We start from the raw sequence: 14682 nt of genomic DNA, 5'->3' as shown, positions 1-14682 counted from the left end.
AACACATTGACACAGGGAGGGGAACATCACACACCAGGTCCTGTCAGTGGGTGCGGGACTAGGGGAGGGATAGCATTAGGAGAAATAGCTAATGTAGATGACGGGTTGATGGGTGCCGCAAACCACCATGGTACGTGTATACCTGTGTAACAAATCTGCACATTCTGCACATGTATCCCAGAACTTAAAGTATAATTAAAAAAAGATGCTCATCCTCATGAAATAATCTGGGACATACAGGTTCAAACACTAGGGAGATACTCACTTTCACCCATTTGATGGGCTAACGAAGTCTGAAAATACTAAATATTGGCAAGAATATGGGGAAAATGGGACTCATACACTGCTGGTATGAATGTAACTTGATGCAATTACTGTGGAAACTTATTTGGTAGTGTGCAGTCGGGTTGAAGATGCATGTACTATGTAATCTAGCAATTTCAATTCTAGAAGACATGTTTATAGACTAAAAGGAGGCTATTGCAAGAACATGAACTGCCACATTGCTTGTAATAGAAAAAATGGAAGCAACTTAAATGTCTATGAGGATGGAAATGCATTTGTTAGCTATGGAATATTCATCTAACGGAATATTATATATCATTTAAATGCACCTCTATTGGCTACAGTATGAACATAGGTAAAATGTTTAGAAATGCATAATATTAGGTGAAAATTCATAATGTTGGGTGAAAAAAACAAGTTGTAGAAGATTACACACAGATATGATCTAACTTATCATAATGCAAAAATCACCAGAAAATGATTCATTTAACAAATATTTATTGTAGGCACAATTCTAGGTACTTGGGATCAGTGAAGAAAGCAGAGATCTCTTCCCTTGTAGATCTTACATTTCAATGGGTGAAGACTGAAATAAGATAATTAGCATAATAAGTAAATAAATTATACAGTGTGTTAGATGGTGATGAAGCAAAAATGGAGGATGGTAAGAGGGATAGAGAAAACAGGGTGGGCAGTTTGCAGCATAAAGTAGGATGGTTCAGGTAAGTCTCATTGATATAGTGAGATCTGAGCCTTGAAATACGTGAGAGAATTTAAATGAGTGGCTCTATTGGAAAACAGCACTCCTTCCTGGAGGAACAGACATTGCCATGGTCCTATGGCAAGAGTGAGCCCAGGCTGTTTGAAGGATAGCAAGAAGGCCACAGCTGTGGCAGAATGAGGAGAGCAGATAAGAGGTCAGAGATATAACAGAGAACCAGAAAATGTCAGACTTCTGCAGGGACTTTGACTCTGACTGCAAGTGGAATATGGTGTCTTTGCAGGATTTTGAACAGAGAAATGCCATGATTTGATTTATATTTTAAAATGATCTCTTTAATTTTTGCGTTGAGAATGTACCACCATAGGGGAATGAGCGTGGAAGCAGAGAGGCATGTTAGAAAGCTGTTGCAGTTATCCAGAAGAGATATAGATGGTGGATTCAACCTTACGTGTACCAATGGAGATAGTGAGAAGTGGTTGGATTTTGGATGCATTTTGAAGTAGAGTGAAAATGATTTCCTGATGGATTGGATGTTTAGTGGGAGAGAAAGAAAGAAATTGAAGGTGATGTCAAGGTTTTTGGCTCAAGCAGATGGACAGATGGAGTTGCCATCAATTGAAGTGAGGAAGGCAGTAGGAACAATAGGTTTTACAGAACAGATTAGTTCTGCCTATGACATTTGAGTTTGAAATGTCCATTAGACATTGAGTGGAGGTGCTGAGTAGGCAGTTGTATGTATCAGACAGGAGTTTAAGATGAAGATCTGGCCTGCAAACATGAATTTGGAAGTTAACCTAGAAATATTTTGTATTAGCTATTGGACTGGAAGAGATCACCAAGGGAGTGCACATAGAAATGCAAAGAACAGGGAAGGAGCCCTGGGGCATTCTCATTTTAAGAGGTTTGGAAGCAGAGGAGGAGCCAGTAAAGAAAACTGAGAAGGAGCACCCAGTGAGATCAGAGAGTGTGTTGACCTGGGAGCCACGGGAAGAAACTGAACCAAAGAGGAGTGACTTGTTAGCAGTGCCCAGTGCTGCTGATAGGTTAAGTAAAGTGAGGACTAAGAACTGATCACTACATTGAACAACATGAAGTCATTCATGGCCATAACCATGACCATGACAGGAGCAATTTCAACAGATTTGTGGAGGTGGATCCCTGATTAGAATGTGTCCAAGAGAGAATGGGAGAAGAAAAATTGGGAACATTAAATAGAGACCACTATTACAAGGGGATGAGAGAGTAGTCAAACTAGTTACCTGGGGGAAGAACTTTCCTGATAGATGAAACAGACATTGCAAATGCTCTAAGACAATAGTGAGTATGGCTTGTTTGAGGAACAGCAGGGAGGCTACAGCTGGGGCAGAGTGAGTGAGGAACAGAACAGGCAGAGCTAGTGGGAGATAGAAAAGTATGGTCATCTGGGGCTCCCTCCTGGCCCCAAACTGATGTAGGTAGAAGGCCCAGGGGAGTATAGTCTTAGACAGGAACACTGGTTCAAATGATGTCTTATATTGTATATAGAAACATATTTCATATGTATGTGTAAAAGAGATTTGCATCAAAGGGGAGCAAGGGAATTGTGCAATGGCAGGTGGGAAAGTGGAGCCAAGAGAATATAAATATAAATATATATATATATGTATACAATGATAAATATTTGAGTATGTTATATAATAAAGATGAGAAATAACAGTATAATTGAATCCTGACTGACTGATCGAAATGACCCAATAGAGAGCACAGCATTGATAATGCTGGAGTTAGGGGAGAGAAAGAAGGTAAAGAAGGTAGTGCTATCATTTAGTCGATGTGAGAAGAAGATATCTAGTGGGAAAGGAGAGTGGCTGGCTTTAGAGTGCAGTCTGGAAATATCATTATATTAGTTTGCTAAGATTGCTATAACAAAATACCACACACTGGGTGGCTTAAACAACAGACATTTATTGTCTCACAGGGTTGGTTTCTTCTGAGGCTTCTCTCCTTTGCTTGCAGATGGCCATCTTCTCCCTGTGTCTTCACATGGTCAGCCCTCAGTGTGCCTTATCTGTGTCCTTATCTCTTCTTATAAAGGCACCAGTAGTATTGGGTTAGGACCCACCTTAATGACCTTGCTTTGACTTAAGAGGTAATTATGTCACATTATGAGGTACTGGGGGTTAGGACTCCAACATATGAATTTTCAAGGACACAATTCAGCCCATAATAATCGTGTATGATATCAACAGGAAGACCATGTATACGGATGTGGGTGCAGGTAGGTGAAGTGATGTGGTGGTAGGAGTCTCTAGAAGTTCTCTTCTGATGGCTTCAATTTTCCAGTGAAATAGGAAGCAGTGGAAGAGTTAGGATATGGAGATAGTGTTGGGAATTTGAGGAGAAAGAAGTTGCAAAATAATAACTTGGAAAAGTCAGAAAGTTAAGGGACAGCATGATTGCCTAGCAGCATTAAAGTCTGGTTGGATTTCATGGTCATGAAGTTAAACTGACAGTTGTCATGTGGTTGTGAATTTTCCCCTAGCCAGCTTTAGCTATGTGGGTGTGGGCTCATGGGGACACAGCTGGATTTAGCCAGGGGTTGTGATTTTGCCAAGCAACACAAAGTGAGAGAGGGGAAGGATACTGGAGGGTATTGTGTAGAGGAGTGGTTTTAAATTGAGCATGGCATCTTAACTAGGAAAGGAGAAGAGAGAAGACAATAAAGGGAAGAAGAGATAGTAAAAATCTGATAAGGTCAATGGATTGAAGATTCTGGTGAGGTTGAAAGAATATAGGGTCCAAAGTGAGTGGGCTAAAAAGGGAGGAGTGTATGGTCAGAAAGAGGGATGTTTGAAATTGAGATTACAGAGAGGTTCCCAAAATTATAGTGACAAGGGCTAGGGTATGGCTACATGAGTGAGTACATGAGTGAGTAACTGAGGTGGAGTTGAGGACAATGTCATGGAGGAGAAATGTTCAAGGTACAGAAGGGGCTAGTTTGTCAGATTATCAGAATGATTTTGTTTTGAGATGGGGGTTTTGCTAGGTTGCTCAGGCTGGCTCAAACTCCTGGGTAACCTTCCCAACTTAGTCTTCTGAGCAGGTAGGACTATAGTGAGCACCACCATGTCTAGCTTTAGAATGATCGATATTGAACTCACTAAGAATTAAGACAGGACAACTGCCTTTGAGAATGACCATGTTCTCAGAGACAAAATGTCTGAGAAATGAGGGGAGACTATTTCTGACAACAGCAATAAGAGCTAGTTGGTGACACTAGCTGTCAAAAGCTGGAAGTTTTTAGGGAGGTGGGAGAGGGATTGCTATCTAAAGGCAGCAATGAGAAGCAGTAAAGTCCTTACACAACTTTTAGGATCTGTGGTACAGCGGTGGTAGGACAGAAAAATCATCTGCTCCTTGTGAGTGGGCTTCAGGGGATCCAGAGTCCTCAGGGAAGGGGGCATTCAGAGAAGAGGCTTAGACTATGGAGGCATTATTGAGGGTGCATTGTGTTTTATTAGCAGGGGAGCAGTGAGAGAGTGACCTAAAGAGGGGATGTGGACACAACCTTATGAAGGTTAGAATGTAGCAGTTGAGAGGTGTCTTGGAATACTTGTGGTGACTGGCACAAATGGAGATAAATGTTATCATTAGTTGAGTTCTAATAGATTCAAGGGAGATCAGGGTGGGAGGATTTTGAGGTTTGGACTATGAAGAGGTGGGTATCTGGAGCTTCCTCTCAACCCCAAGGGATGTGGGGGGTGTGGTCTTAGACTTGGATCACTGGTTCAAACGAGGCTTCATTTTGCTCCTTCATTGTGCTCAGAAATTAAATTAATCTGCAATGACAGAAAAACAGGCCAGAGGGCCAAGATGGCTGACTGGAAGCAGCTAGTGTGCGCGGCTCTCATGGAGTGGAATGGAAGGGGAGAGTAAATATAGTACCTTCAACTGAAACATCCAGGTTCTCTCACTGGGATTAATCAAGGAAATAACTTGACCCACGGAGAACGGAGAAAAGCAAGACAGGACGACGGCACACCCAGGAGCAACACAAAGCCAAGGGAAGCTCCCCGGCAAGAGAAGTGGTAAGTGAATGTGTGGTCCTGGGAACCCATGCTTCTCCCATGGATTTTTGCAACACACAGGTTAGGAGATCCCCTTATGAGCCCACTCCATCAGGGCCTTCAGTCTCACACACACAGCTATATGGAGTCCCGGCAGTACAGCAGGCATATGTGGAGAACCAGGAACTTTAGATACTCTGGCTATCTGGGCATCCCAGCAAAAGTAGCTGCAACTCCAGCAAAGCAGGAGGTTAGACCCCTGTACATACCCCTAGGAAAGAGGCTGAATCCAGGGGGCCAAGTAGCCATGGACTGCGGGCCCCACTTCCACAACACCTCACAGGATAAGACCTACTGGCCTGGAATTCCAGCTAGCCACCAGTAGCAGTGCTGCACCTACCTGGGACAGAGCTCCAAGGGGGAGGGGCAGGCAGCCATATTTGCTGTTTGGGTGGCTTAGCCCTTCCTCTTCACTGGGAGGGACCTCCCAACCGGAGACTCCAGCCACCCCTGCTGGTGTTCTGTGGGTGACAGAGATTTGAAAACTCCCTGGGACAGATCTCCCAGAGAAAGGGCAGGCCACCATCTTTGTTGTTCGGATGACTTAGCCATTCCAGCCTTCAGGCTTTGGAGAGCCCAAACTGACCAGGGCCAGAAGCGGTACCCCAGCACAGTACAGCTGCCTTATGAAAACGTGGCCAGACTGCTTTTTTAAGTGGGCGCCCGATCCCCTTCCTCATCACTGGGTGGGGCCTCCCAACCAGGGTCTCTGGCTATACCCATTGGTGTGTCTCTGAAGTTTCAGGCCTCCATGGGACGGAGCTCCCAGGGAAAGGGGCGGGCTACATCTTTGCTGTTTGGGTGCATTAGCAGTTCTAGCCTTAAGGCTTTGGAATGTCCAAGGTGATCAGGGGCTGAAGCAGATCCCGGGCACAGCACAGCTGCTCTATGAGAACGTGGCCAGACTACTTTTTAAAGCAGGTCCCCGATCGCATTCCCCCTGACTGGGTGAGACCTCCCTATGGAGGTCTTCAGCCACCTCCAACAGTTGTATTCGGGCTGGCAACAGGCCCATACCTCCTTGGGATAGAGCTCCCAGAGGGAGGGGCAGGCTGCGATCTTTGCTGTTTCACAGCCTTCACTGGTGATACCTCCAGGTAGTAGAATATCTGAAGCGACTAGGGACTGGAATGGACCCCCAGCATACCACAGCATCCCTGTAGAAAAGTGGCTAGACTGTTACATGGGTGCCCATTCCCATACCCTCCTTACTAGGCAGGTCTTCCAGGCCTGGGATTCCAACTACCCCCTGCCAGAGCTATTCGGCCAGTAGCAACTCAGCAACTTCCTGGACAGAGTCCCCAGGGGCAAGTGAAAGCCTCTCTGCCTCTGCTTCGGCAGTGGAACCATCCTTGCTAACTTCGGACTAACAAAGAAGCAGAGACCCTAAGTGCCTTCTCCACACCTCCAACAAGCTACACTCAACCCAAGGAGAGGAGGCCAGTTTGTCTCTCATGGGTCCCACACACCGTCCACTGCTTGTCACCAGACAGGGAACCCCTGGTTTGGGCTTACAGCACAGAAACTCTATCCTGGGCTAACTGCACTGAGCTACTGCTGACTCACATTTCTCTGGGGAGGAGCCCCCAGGAGATAAGCAAAGTGGTGAAGCAGCAAGCCAGCTGATGTGGAGCCCAGAAGTTTTGGCACAGGAACATCTGTAGCAGAGCATGGCCAAGCATGGCCACCCCTTCAAGCTCAACATGCTCCCCTAAGAGACTTTAGCACTATGGGAACTGTCTGACCTGATCTGTGCTGGGCAGTATTGCACATCAGACAGGGCTGGTCAGACCTGAGCACTCCTTGGTCTGCTTTCCTCTCCCAGGGCCCCAGCCTGGCCACACCTGCTTACAGGGCAGTCTTGTGTGCCCTGGGGGCCCACACCATGGCTTCTGTGCTGGTGGGTCATGCCTGACTGGTAGAGAGCTCCAGTGTGGCAGCTCCTATGGCCTTGCACCAGCCTGCATGTTAACTCCCCATTGTGCAGCTACCCCCAAGCCCACAGCAACTCCCTACATCACTCTGCGGGCACCTGTCTGCACGGGCGGGTTTTGCTTTACTTGCCCTGCTGGCAAGTGGGAGTGCAGTAGGCCCCCAAACCCTGTCGACTACCACTGGAGATGGAGCCTTGGCAGGCACAGAGCCAGCAAGTCTTGCCTCACCAGCAAACAGCGAACAGGGGATCTGCCCATACCCTGAGCAATCACTCCTGCTTGTGGGGCACAGAAAAGGCATCCAGACCTGAGCCAGCCAGCACTCTGACCCAAGCCAACACTACCTCCATTGTAACAGCCCATATAGTCTCCAGCAGTGGCCCCCTGCTCCCCGCTCCCCACAGCTGCTTTGCCTCTGCTGCTGTGGTGAATGCCCAGAGGGAGGCAGGCACCTCTGCATCCACTAGCACGTGGCTGCAGCTGCTGCACCTTGATCCCCCCAGTACAGTAGACTCCAAACATCAAGGAGCCAGAGAACAAAGCTAGGGCCCAATACAAGCCCCCAGAGATACAGCATGCAGTCCAGGGGTTGAGAGCTGAACATTGGCCCCCTAAAATCTTCCAGAAACGAAGCCAGATGGCTGAATCCACCTTATACCACAATCAAATCCTCAAGGTCATCAAACAGGATAAAAGAAAAAAAAACCCATCCAAAGGTCAGCAACCTCAAAGGTTGAAGGTAGATAAGCCCACAAAGATGAGAAAGAATCAGTGCAAGAATGCTGAAAACTCAAAAAGCCAGAGTACCTTCTTTCCTCCAAATGACTTCATCACCTCTCCAGCAAGGGTTTGGAACCAGGCTGAGGCTAAGATGGCTGAAATGACAGAAGTATAGGAGAGAAGTTCACTGAGCTACAGGAGTACATTGTAACCCAATGCAAGGAAGTTAGAAATCATGATAAAACATGTTAGGAGCTGACATAAAAAATAGTCAGTATAGAGAATGTAACTGACCTGATAGAGCTGCAAAACACACTACAAGAATTTCATAATGCAATCACAAGTATTAACTGCAGAATAGACCAAGAGGAGGAAAGAATCTCAGAACCTGAGGGCTGACTTTCTGAAGTAAGACAAGCAGATAAGAGTATATAAAAAAGAATGAAAATGAATGAAAAAGCCATGAAGAAATATGTGATTATGTAAAGAGACTGAATCTACGACTGCTTGTTGTACCTGAAAGAGATGGGAAGAATGGAATCAAGTTGGAAAACAGATTTCAGGATGTCCTCTATGAGAACTTCCCCAACCTAACTAAAGGGGCCAACATTCAAATTCAGGAAATGCAGACAACCCCAGTAAGATGCTCCACGAGAAGATCATCCCTAACACATATAATCATAAGCTTCTCCAAGGTCGAAATGGAAGAAAAAAATGTTAAAGGCAGCTGGAGAGAAAGGCCAGGTCACCTACAAAGGGAAGCCCATCAGACTAACAGCAGACCTCTTCACAGAAACCCTAAAAGCCAGAAGAGATTAGGGGCCAATATTCAACATTCTTAAAGAAAAGAAATTCCAACACAGAATTTCACATCCAGCCAAACTAAGCTTCATAAGCAAAGGAGAAATAAGATCCCTTTCAGACAAGCAAATGCTGAGGGAATTTGTTACCACCAGACATGCCTTACAAGAGCTCCTGAAGGAAGCCCTAAATATGGAAAGGAAAGACTGTTACTGGCGACTACAACAGCACACTGAAGTACACAGACCAGTGATACTATAAAGCAATCACATAACCAAGTCTGCAGCTAACATCATGATGAAAGGATCAAATCCACATAGATAAGTACTAACCTTAAATGTAAATGGGCCAAATGGCCCAATTAAAAGACACAGAGTGGCAAGCTGGATAAAGAACTAAGACCCATTGGTATGCTATCTTCAAGACACCCATCTCACATGCAATGACAGACATAGACTCAACATAAAAGGATGGAGAAAAATCTACCAAGCAAATGGAAAACAGAAAAAAGCAGGGGTTGCAATCCTAGTTTCTGACAAAACAGACTTTAAACCAACAGAGATAATAAAAGACAAAGAAGGGCATTAAATAATGGTAAAGGGTTCAGTTCAACAAAAAGATCTAACTATCCTAAATATATATGCACCCAACACAGGAGCACCCAAAGCAAGCTCTTAGAGACCTTCAAAGATACTTAGACTCCCACGCAATAATAGTGGGAGACTCACTGACAATATTAGACAGATCATCAAAGCAGATAATTAACAAAGACATTCGGGACCTGAATTCTGCACTGGATCAAATGGATCTGATGTATATCTACAGAACTCTCCACTCCAAAACAACAGAATGTACATTCTTCTCATTGCCAGATGGCATGTACTCTAAAACTGATCACACAATTGGAAGTAAAACACTCCTCAGCAAATGCAAAACAACTGAAATCATAACAAACAATCTCCTGGACCACAGCTCAATCAACTTAGAAATCAAGACTAAGAAATTCACTCAAAACCGTACAATTACATGGAAATGGTAATTGTATTACAATTCCATGAAAGACTTCTCCTGGAAGATTTTAGGGTAAATAATGAAACTAAGGCAGAAATCAAGAAGTTCTTTGAAAGTATTCAAAACAAAGATATAACATACCAGAATCTCTGGGACACAGCTGAGGTAGTGTTAAGAGGGAAATTTATAGCACTAAATGCCCACATCAAAAAGACAGAAAGATCTTGAGTTAACAATCTAACATCACAACCAAGAGAACTAGAGAATCAAGAGCAAACAAATTCCAAAGCTAGAAGAAGACAAATAACCAAAATCAGAGCTGAACTGAAGGAGACAGAGACACGGAAAGCCATTCATAAGATCAATGAATCCAGGAGCTGGTTTTTTGAAAAAAATTAATAAAATCAGTAGGCCACCAGCTAGAGTAATGAAGAAGAAAAGAGAGAAGATTCAAATAAACACAATCAGAAACGGCAAGGGAGATATTACCACTGAGTCCCATAGAAATACAAACAACCATCAGAGAATATTATAACTGTATGCACATAAACTAGAAACTCTAGAAGAAATGGATAAATTCCTGACACATACACACTCCCAGGACTGAACCAGGAAGAAACTGAATTCCTGAACAGACCAATAGTGAACTCTGAAATGCAGGCAGTAATAAATAACCTAGCAACTGAAAAAAAGCCCAGGACCAGGGGATTCACAGCTGAATTCTACCAGATGCACAAAGAAGAGCTGGTACTGTGCTTACTGAAACTATTCCAAAAAATTGAGGAGGAGGGACTCTGCCCTAACTCATTCTATGAGGCCAGCATCATCCTGATATTAAAACCTGGGAGAGATACAACAACAACAAAAACTTCAGGTCAATATCCTTGATAAATATCAATGCAAAAATCTTCAACAAAATACTGGCAAACCGAATCCAACAGCATATCAAAAGGCTTACCCACCACAATAAAGTAGGCTTTATCCCTGGGAGGCAAGGTTGGTTCAACATATGCAGATCAATAAGTGTGATTAATAACAGAAACAGAACTAAAGACAAAAACCACATGATTATCCCAATAGATGCAGAAAAGGCTTTCAATAAAATTCAACATCCATTCGTGTTAAAAACTCTCAATAAACTTGGTATTGAAGGAACATACCTCAAAATAATAAGACCCATATTTGACAAACCCACAGCCAGCATCATACTGAATGGGCAAAAGCTGGAAGCATTCCCCTTGAAAACTGGCAACAAGACAAGGATGCCGTCTCTCACTGCTCCTATCCAATATAGTACTGGAAATTCTGGCCAGGGCAATCAGGCAAGAGAAAGAAATAAAGGGCATCCAAATAGCAAGAGAGGAAGTCAAGCCATCCCTATTTGCGGATGACATGCTCCTATATCTAGAAAGCGCCATCATCTCAGCCCAAAAGCTTCTTAAGCTGATAGGCAACTTTTGTAAAGTCTCGGGATACAAAATCAATGTGCAAAAATCACTAGCATTCCTATACACCAACAACAGTCAAGCAAAGAGCCAAATCAGAAATGAACTCCCATTCACAATTGCCACACAAAGAATAAAACACTGCCAGGCGCGGTGGCTCACGCTTGTAATCCCAGCACTTTGGGAGGCCGAGGCGGGCGGATCACGAGGTCAGGAGATTGAGACCACGGTGAAACCCCGTCTCTACTAAAAAATACAAAAAAAAAAAAAAAAAAAAATTAGCCAGGCGTGGTGGCGGGCGCCTGTAGTCCCATCTACTCGGAGAAGCTGAGGCAGGAGAATGGCATGAACCCGGGAGGCGGAGCTTGCAGTGAGCCGAGATCGCGCCACTGCACTCCAGCCTGGGCTACAGAGCAAGACTCCGTCTCAAAAATAAATAAATAAATAAATAAATAAATAAATAAATAAATAAAACACCTAGGAATACAGCTAACTAGGGAAGTGAAAAATTTCTTAAAAAATACAATAGAACAATGGTTTCCAGCTAGAACTTAAAGTATAATAATAAAAAAATTAAAATTAAAATTAAAAAATACAATAGAACTACAAATAAAAAAGGAGAACTGCCCAAATAAATCAGAGAACACAAACAAATGGAAAGACATTCCAAGTTCATGGATAGGAAACATCAATATTAAAATGGGCATACTGCCCAAAGCAATTGATATTAATAGATTCAGTGCTATGCCTATTAAACTATTATTGACATATTTCACAGAACTAGAAAAAATATTTTAGAATTCACATGGAACCAAAAAATAGCGAAGGCAATCCTAAGCAAAATGAACAAAGTTGGAGGCAAACCATACTACAGGGCTACAGTAGCTAAAACCGCATGGTACTGGTACAAAAACAGGCACATAGACCAATGGAACACACTAGAGAAGCCAGAAATAAGACCACATACCTACAATTATATGATCTTTGACAAACCTGACAAAAACAAGCAGTGGGGAAAGGTTCCCTATTCAACAAATTGTGCTCGCATAAGTGGTTAGCCATATGCAGATTAAAACTGGACTCTTTCCTTACATCATATAGAAAAATTAACTCAAGATGGATTAAAGATTTAAATGTAAAACCCAAAACTATAAAAATCCTGGAAGACAACCAGGCATGCGCAAATATTTCATGACAAAGATGCCAAAAGCAATTGTAACAAAAGCTTCTGCACAACAAAAGAAACTATCGATAGACAGAAAACCTACGAAATGGGAAATACATTTTTGCAAACTGCGCATCTGATAAAAGTCTAATATCCAGCATCTATAGGGAACTTAAATAAGTATACAAGAGAAAAACAAACCACATTAAAAAGTGGGCAAAGGATGTTAACAGATACTTTTCAATAGAAGACATACATGTGGCCAAAAATCATATATAAAAAAAGCTCAACATCACTGATCATTAGAGAACTGCAAATCAAAACCACAAGGAAATACCATCTCACACCAGTCAGAATGGCTATAATTAAAAAGTGAAAAAATAACAGATGCTGTCAAGGTTGTGGAGAAAAAGATAGGCTTGTACACTGTTGCTGGGCGTATAAATTCATTCAGCCCTTGTGGAAGACAGTGTGGTGATTCCTCAAAGACTTAAAGACAGAAATACCATTTGACCCGCCAATCTCATTACTGGGTATATACCTGATGGAATAGAAATTGTTCTATTATAAAGACACATGCACAGGTATGTTCACTGCAATACTATTCACAGTAGTAAAGGCATGGAATCAACCTAAATGCCCATCAATCATAGACTGGATAAATAAAATGTGGTATATATACAGCATGGGATACTATGCAGTCATAGAAAAGAAAGAGATCATGTCCTTTGCAGGGACATGGATGGAGCTGGAGACCATTATCCTTAGCAAACTAACGCAGGAACAGAAAACCAAATACCGCATGTTCTCACTTGTAAGTGGGAGTTAAATGATGAGAACACATGGATACAGAGGGAAACAACACACATTGGGACCTCTCAGGGGGTGGAAGGTGGGAGGATGGAGAGGATCAGAAAAAATATCTAATGGGTGTTAGGCTCAATATCTGGGTGATGAAATAATCTGTAGAAAATACCCATGACACAGTTTACCTATGTAACAAACCTGCACATGTACCCCTGAACTTAAAAGTTAAAAAAAAATGTGCTGGAAGCTACACATCACATTCAGGATAGGACTACCCCTGGGGAAGAGGGAAGGTGAATGGAAATGGAGCGAAGGTCAAGGAAACCTCAATCTTTTTCTGTAAAGTTTTCATTCCTTAAAAGAAAGACAAAGTAAATACACCTAATGTTAACAACATTGAAATCTGAGTAGTGAAAACACTGGTGTTTATTATATTTAATGCCAAGGACGTTGTAGGTACTCAATTAATATTATTTGTTGAATGAGTATGCTTTTCTGTTTTAAAAGTTTCTCCAACAAACATACACGATTCTCAAATTAACAGAAAGTGCTACAAGAGCAAAGAAAAGGAATGAAGTGAGGTGGGGAAGGCTTGAGAAATCCTTGTGGAAAGAGTGATTTCTGATCTATACAGACCTATACCACCATACATGGGGTGCAAGCTAAAGACATAGTTCTACCTCCATCTTACCTTAATGCTCTAAAGTTCTGGATAAACATCCAGAAAATGATCTTGAACGTTTAGTCCTTTCAAGTAAATACCGGATCCTCAATTTTCTCTTCCAGCAGACACTGGGTGGTGCTATTGTCCAAAAATTCCTCCCTGTCACAGATTTATTACTTCAATCTATAGACATCTCCACAACCAATGTGTCTTGTGGGTCAAAGTGCTAGGGATTGGGGATACAAAGGTGAATAGCCTCAGTTGTTCTGTGATTATTATAAACTGATTGCTATCGTGTTCAGTGGCCAAGAAAGTTGCAAATGTGAGTTTTACATTTCACAGGAGAGCACCACTGTCATAGAAATGTCCAGTTGTAGGGGTGGCCCTGAACCACCCACCCTCACCATGAGCACCCCTACTCCACGACCTGGCCAAGGATTAGAGCAGACAACACCGAGCCCCACTTCCAACCTACTGTTATGTTGTCACAGCATCCTTGGGCCCAATGGCTATAAAAAGCTGAAAGAGCCTAAATACCGGTCATTCAGCTTGGACCTCGGAGTTCCAAATGTTCTAAGCTCCCTGGGCAAGATGTGCCTGTTTATTGCAGAGGCCTCTGTTATTCTGAAAGAGTGAGGGTACTTAGGATGAAGGGAATGTGGACCCTTAGGACTAAAGCAGTGGGAGAGGCCCGGGAGGTGGGGCCTGGGGAGGCGGGGTCTGCTCTGACGTCACCAAGCCCCGATCGTAGAGGAGATGGTGGGCGCAGGCTCCGGAGGCTCAAGAGGAGGAGGGGAAAGAGGCAAGTCCGGAAACCTTCGGCCAATCAGACGGCCGGGGCCGAGCCTGCTGGGGGGGCTTCGCGCTGCAGGGCTCTGCGCGGGAACGCTAACCTGGTCCGGAGTGAGCCTGGGTCTCAGTCCCGCGGACAGGTTTTCACGAGTCTTCTAGCCTTCAGGTGAGGACCTGCGGCCTCGCAGGAGCCAGAGGACCATGGGGACGGGGAGGCGTCGGGGTCGT

The 14682-nt window shown here is 43.6% G+C and overlaps 1 long non-coding RNA gene across 1 annotated transcript in view; it reads right to left on the bottom strand.

Moving 5' to 3' along the window:
- LOC129475074 (uncharacterized) overlaps nucleotides 1-14682 on the bottom strand; it is a 25856-nt gene extending 11174 nt beyond the window's left edge. Inside the window, exon 1 of the long non-coding RNA XR_008654749.2 lies at nucleotides 14556-14682. This is a non-coding gene — a long non-coding RNA (uncharacterized lncRNA). The remainder of the gene's footprint in view (nucleotides 1-14555) is intronic.

Source organism: Symphalangus syndactylus, chromosome X (assembly GCF_028878055.3).
Source record: "Symphalangus syndactylus isolate Jambi chromosome X, NHGRI_mSymSyn1-v2.1_pri, whole genome shotgun sequence".
Lineage (NCBI taxonomy): Eukaryota > Metazoa > Chordata > Mammalia > Primates > Hylobatidae > Symphalangus > Symphalangus syndactylus.
Note: the sequence above shows the minus strand (reverse complement) of the source record. Positions and strands in the feature narration are given on the sequence as shown.